This window comes from Quercus robur, chromosome 5 (genome assembly GCF_932294415.1).
Source record: "Quercus robur chromosome 5, dhQueRobu3.1, whole genome shotgun sequence".
NCBI lineage: Eukaryota > Viridiplantae > Streptophyta > Magnoliopsida > Fagales > Fagaceae > Quercus > Quercus robur.
The window spans coordinates 69613235-69620136 of NC_065538.1; the positions used below are offsets into that span (position 1 = coordinate 69613235).

A 6902-nucleotide genomic window follows, 5' to 3' on the forward strand; every position below is an offset into this window, starting at 1 on the left:
ATATTTTTATCCACTTGCAGTACACCAACATCAAATAGTATAACAATATTGCCATCTTTGTTACTCTGAAGTCTGAACTATCTATTTCTATTTTGTATAACGATGAAGTTCAAGCCTTAGTTATTAAGCATGGACTCAATACTTAAAATAAGCTTGAAATTAGCAGGGCTACTTTAATCGTAATCTTTTTTGTGCAGTAACCATATTGTTAAATGTGTTTATCCTAGCATGCATAGCCATATTCTATTTGTTAATTTCCGTCCTGCTAGGCTGCTAGACACCCATCCACATTAATTACTATCCTGTCTTTAATGCCACCGGCTGTTGCACCAGGAGTTAGTAGTGGTGAAGGCAGAGGTGGTGGTGGTGGTGGAGGTGGAGCCAGGGGTGGTGTCGTCGTCATGATCCTGTTTTTCTGAGTTACAAATATTTTCTTGCTCAATGCCATTTTGGAGATGCGTTCTTAGGGAATAGGGAGTGTCATGCCCCCTGGTTTTCTATGAATCTATGACATTCTCAAGGGGCTGCAACATCGTCCCACAATGTTCTGATGCAGTCTCCACAATATTGACTGTTTTGGTTAGCTTTCCTTGTCGTTCACAATGTTCTGATGCAGACTCCACAATATTGATTGTTTTGTTTAGATTTCCTTGTCTTTTTATTTTTCCCTCGTTTTGAACTGTTATTGTTTCCTGTGTTGGTTGATTGACTTAGCCATATGGCCTGTATAAGTATTCAACAAATTAACACGATAAATTCACCTTACCAGTTACCACAAAGAAAATTTGGTAGATCTGCCATTTTCAACCAATTTATTTTTGTCTTAAACACTGTTAGTTACTCTGAACAACTATCTATTTCAATGGATTAAGATCAAGCCATGGTTTGGTATGGGTTCCATTTCAAGCTAAATTATGAGTCAGGTAAGGCATATTCTGTTCTTGAGGATACTCAGTGTTTAGGGAAAAGTTTCCTGAATTCTTTTGATTTTTAAACCCATTTTGTTTGTAACCGCAACTTTTTTAAATTGCATGTCTAATTCATTTGATGCCATAGTTTGTTACATTATCTTAGTATGTTAATGTGGCTCTAAACAATTTTTTTTTTGGTATTATTTTAACTAGTTACAAACTCACGCAATGTGTGAGAAAATATAATATAATTATTTTATAAGAATATAATGTAAAATTTATAAGTTAAATAGTGCATATGTTATGTAAAAGTATTTTATATTTTATTTAGCTTGTTTTGCTAGGCACCTTAGTGAGAATGTTGTTTGGTTGGAGGACTCTCCTCCACCGGCTTTAGAAGCGTTGTATCTAGATTCTATTTCCTTTGCTAATTAAATGAAGTTTGGTTTTGTTTTCAAAAAATAAAAAAATATGATGTAGACCCCCATTTCATAATCGGTTGACTGATTTAAATATATCGAAGAATATTTTAAAAAAAAAATGTACACTCTTATTCTATAAAACACATGTAACATGTTATATTTATATTAAGTTTAAATTATTATAAATTTTAGAATTGTAGCATTTTTTTTTCTTTCCAAAAATAAGTATAATGCCTATATTATTATTATTATTTTGAGAAACTAATGCCTATATTATTGTAACTTTAATTTTAAGGTAGTTTTGTGAATATTTATCTTCTTTAATGTTTTTTAGGGCCTATATCTCTAATTTCTAATGCTTACTTTGTTTGTATTTTCTAGCCCAAAACTAAAGAGTTTAGTCCAAATACAATAAAATTTCATATTTTCAACCCAAATATTAAAATTTAACAAGAGTGTAACACTAATAAATTATATGCTTCAGCTTTTATTTAGATATTATACAGATTTAACTAGTTAACCCTGAATCTAACAGTCTTCCATTATCAAACCTATACAAAGATTTGTGGTCTGAAATGTAGAGATAATCACATTACAGAAAAAGATATAACTTTGGTGCATATACTAGGCTGAAATATATATACGTAAACTTTCTAGCCCAGCGCATATAGCTACACAAATCTACATAATATAATACTGTCAATGGAATACAGGACACCCTTCAACCTCTATTCCAGGGGCAGTGGGGCAACTTGCTAGTGGGCAGTGATCATCTAATTCCAATCCCCACCACCTCATTCCATTGATGTCTCTAATTTGTAATGTGAAATAGCAAAGCATGGCCATGAAAGCAACTCCAGCATCTAGCCCAGCTGATAGAATGTAATTGTGTCTGGCCCACCAGCCTTTATGTCTCCTATACACATAAAAGTTGAAGAAAATGCCAACAGCTCCCCAACACAGGTAGTTCACAGCCCTGGCAGGTGGCATTCCACCTGATCATCCTATGAAGACTGGCATGTTAATGAGGCTTATCCACTTTTGTTCAGGAAACAGGCGTGAGAGTACCCACACAGGCAGTGGTGCTAGAAAGCCAATGAGAAAGAAATAGTTCATCTTAGAGTACAGTCCAAGACGGCCAAACATGCGAATTGGGCTGACTACACCCCATATGATGGAAGCACTATAGAAAACATCATATCCAGGGCAAGTCCACGGGCTTCCTTCTGGAAGTTTAGATGGTTCACATATATGCTCGACTGAGGTTAGAAGCCACCAAGATGTGCCGAAGTATAGTGAGGATGCAATTAAAGTTCCCACCAACTTCATTTGAAAACATAGATAAATATTAGTATTTCTACTTTTTAGCTCAATGCCCAGTGGTTCTCGCAAAATGTTAGTAGTGGGTGGTAAATTGAGAACAAGATTTTGTAAATGAAAGAAATCACCTGAACAATAAACATGGATTTTGGAGGAATTTTCATGTAATGGCCTAGCTTGAAGTCTGACAGAAACATTATTGCCTGCGTCACACTAACGTAGCCATAGGTCTTGAAAGCCATATTTGCAAGAGGTTTCCCGGGATACATGAAACCAATAACCAACTCAGCGATGACATCCAGGTTGCTGCACATAGATTTTACAATAATGATCAAGAGAACAAGAGGACAGAAAATTATATTCTGAATACCATACCTGGTTTGTGGTAGCAGTAATTACACCAATTGGGAGAGTGAAGAGTAGAGCCATGGCGACTGCTAGCAGGACTCCCCAGTAAGGGAGTTGCAATTGTCCGCCAAAGCCTTCACAAGTAAGAATGGCAAGTCCAACAACAATGATCAATAGCACGTAAAACCACCATTGAGGGACAGGGTCATAGTTTTTCTTCATAAGTCTAGTGTGCACATCCCCATACTTATTGTTGTATGTTGCCTTTGTTTGTTGCCAGATTTGTCTGCATAAAGAAAAGCAAAGATACTAGGAATTAAAACCTTTGAGAGCACAAAGTAACATAAGGAATAGTTTTTTTTTTAGGAAGAACATAAGGAATAGTTAAGTGCTTGGAAAAATGTAAGTAAAATAGGCAAATAATTATACACAAATGTTCTTTTCATGTATAATTTCAAAATACCTTCCATGGAAGAGTGCAACATGAGAGATTGTTGCAGCCAATATTGCAAAGGTTAGACCATAAGTATATACAAAGAAGATGCTGAGGGTGATCCTAGGAAACCAGCTACAGTGGACCAATCAAGGGCAAACGAGCCAATACCAAGTCCACCAAGACCAGAACCAATTTGTTGGGCTGTCACTGAGTCCTTCCATATCCAACAAACAAAAGACAGAGCAGTTATGGATGGAAACAGATAGTTGGGAACAATATAGTATGCGAAGCTTGTCACAAGGACCATAAGGAAGAACTGCAGCCTGGTTAGGCCTCCCTTAGGCCTAGTCTCAACATCATGCAATGCCCTACAAGTTCAAAATTTTGAATTGAGAGAGATGATAAACTATATTTCCATTATGCATATGAGTATATATGTGCTTATTATAGTGAGAGAGAGAAAAGAAGCAGCAAAGCGAGGGACTAGTGGCACCTAAACAGAGAGACTTGAACCAAGTTGGAAGGCCACCACATGTATGATGAATCAATAAGATACTTTCTAAAAAGTCCGGCCCATCCATATCCTAGCAGCTGAATAATCCATAAAATTAAATCATTTAGGAAGAAAATGAAGCAATTCCAATAAGTGTAATCATATCATCTCAATCAGTAAAGCATAAACGCAAATCACCTGGGAAGTATAACTTAACAAAATAGCTGCAAGTGGATGAATCCCTCGATGATAGAACACCTTGACAATGGTGATAATATTGATTGCATAAACCGAGTTTGAACCCGAATTGGCAAATATGGTTATCAGGACATGCTCCTTCAAATTGAAGGGACCTGGGTTCAACGAAAAGAACCTTTTTGTTCCTGGAATGTGAATGAATTTTTTTGGTAGATATGCTGCCATAAGCCTTCCCACTGGAAGTACTACAATTTGGGCTATAACTGATGATATATGTAATGAATTTTGGCGGTAACCAAAGAATTGATTAACGAAGGACAGAACAGCACAAGATGTGATCCCTAAAAACCATGTTCGAAATGTCAAGCACGGTAATGTTGGATCATCTGTAATTGGGACTGTGAGTCGAACTTGTTCAATTGGAGAATCATTTACTTCCTCTGCAAAGCCACCAAAACAAAAAGAGATAGATACAACATCTTTGGAAAGATTATAGGATAGAGTTAGTTACATAAATATCCTAAACTTCTTTTAGTCTGAACATATTTGAAATATATCTACTATGAAGTCAAGTCTAAACTACTCACACTTGCTTTTGGCCTATATATGATTTTGCTCTACATCAATTGTCGAACTATTTTCTTTCTGGCTTAAAAAAAAATTTTGTATTTTCTTTCTTTTTTTTCTGTCAGTACTCAATAGAACTTGCAGGCAAGCATTTCTGAAATGTATGCTCCACCGGACTTGACATGTTTTTGGCAGGTATGAGTCTATTATGGTTGGGTTTCAGGTCTTAAGTACAGGTTATTGTTACTTTCAGGTCAGTGTTGGTTGGGTGCTTATAAAGTTTTGCTTGACCTGAAATTATTTTTTAAAAAATACGGTTCTCTCAATTATTTCATAGAGAAAATCCCCAAAAACCTTGGGAAAACAAAGAGGCCCAAAACAACATGAAAAAGGAAAGGCAAGTTCAACCTGAGACCCAAGAAACAACCTGGTTATGGACCCGAATATTTGAGTTGGGTTAGGTTTCTGCCTGTTAAACCCGATCGTTATCAGGTCGGGTTGCTGGTGGCTGTAAACTCGACCCGACCCAAAATGATGCATAATATATCAGCTCTTGGAGTACTTAATACTTCTTTCTTGAATTTTTTAATTATCTTATCTATTAAAATTCTCACAATTGTAATTCAGCTCATATTGATTAAAAATAACAGACGTGCATAAAGATGTGATAATTTTGAGCTATAATAGATACTATCTTTTTTTTCCCCGCATATGATGATATTATTCTTTTTATGACACAAAGAAACTCAGAAGGAAGATGTTTACCAGAGCTTTCAGAAGTATGGGCAGCTGGATCAAGATTGTTGTGTTGAAAAGATAAAGGAAGCACATTAGTACCTGATTTCTCCATGCTTCACTACCTACACTTCTAAAAAAAATGAATAAGATGAAGCTATTAGAAATATATGAGCTGATGGTGTAGAATTATTAGGAAAATTAGATGATGTTCCGCACGATGCATAGATACTTTACAATTTCATTTGAAATCAATTTATAACACTATAAGACTATAACATATTATAATATTTACCGTTTAAAGTAGACTTTATTTTTTTAAATTGATTAAATGATTTTGAAATCTTTAAATAAGAATTTAAAGTATTAAATACTTTTATATCCAAAAATTACATAAATTTAAGCGACCTCCCAAACATTTCTTAAACTATTCCATTCTCATAACCAAGTATGGAGACTCCAATCTAAAACACCCAATTTATTATCTCAATGAAATTAAGGAAATCATTTGTAAGTATCAACATAAAGGAAACATGATTAAATAAAGAGAAATTGGCTAAAACACATCAATTTATCAAAATTTAATTCTCTTTAATTCAATTTCATATCCTTTAAAAAAAAGGTGGAAAACACTTTGAAATTATTATCAATTTTTATTTTTATTATTGTAGCTCATACTACACAAAGTAGTAGTAAAAAACTAAAACTAAATTTTAAAAATAGCTAAATTCATAAATAATAAAATAGAAGGTTTATTTTTCTTTCTGTTTCGTTCTAAGGGGAAAAAAAATACAATTATGACTTTACCATTACAAAATCTCAAATACCCAAAGACTCAAAGCTAATCACAACCTTCACAAAATCCACGCTCAACGCCCAACTTCAACATCAAAACAATAAGCTATTGTCACAGAATAAAAAACGCTAGCCTCCTTCCTTAATCACATCCTACTCATAAGAGTTAGGATCAAATGGTACAACAATGTTGGAGTTATTTAAGTTTCGTTGAAAGGTTAAAAGGTAAATTATATTATTTTTTATATGGGTGTATTTGAGATGACATGACATGAAGGGCTGTGGGCATATATATATATATATAAAGAGTAGAGTGAAAATGGTGAATGGAAATGCAAAATATTTTGTGTTGAGAGAGAGAGAGAAATGAAAAAGTCTTGAAACATTGAACCAAATAAAACAAATAATAGTCTTAAAACATTAAGTCAAAGGAAACAAAAAGTAGTCTTGAAGCATTGAACCAGAGGAAACAAAAAATTGTCTTGAAACATTGAACCAAAGAAAAGAAATAGTCAATATTTTTAAATTTGTTATTGTCTCTAATATGGTCTAAGACCATTTCAATTCTCTTTTTAAAGAGTGTGTCACATGGCAGAACATTATACTCTCTCATATGAGGTCTTTGATTATATATATATATATATATATATATATATTGGATAACAAACTAAAAATTA

General features: G+C 34.0%; 1 pseudogene; it reads right to left on the reverse strand.

The window, feature by feature from the left end:
* Positions 1-1860: 1860 nt before the first annotated feature.
* On the reverse strand, positions 1861-5545 carry LOC126728621 (oligopeptide transporter 1-like; annotated as a pseudogene).
* Between the last annotated feature and the right edge of the window lie 1357 nt (positions 5546-6902).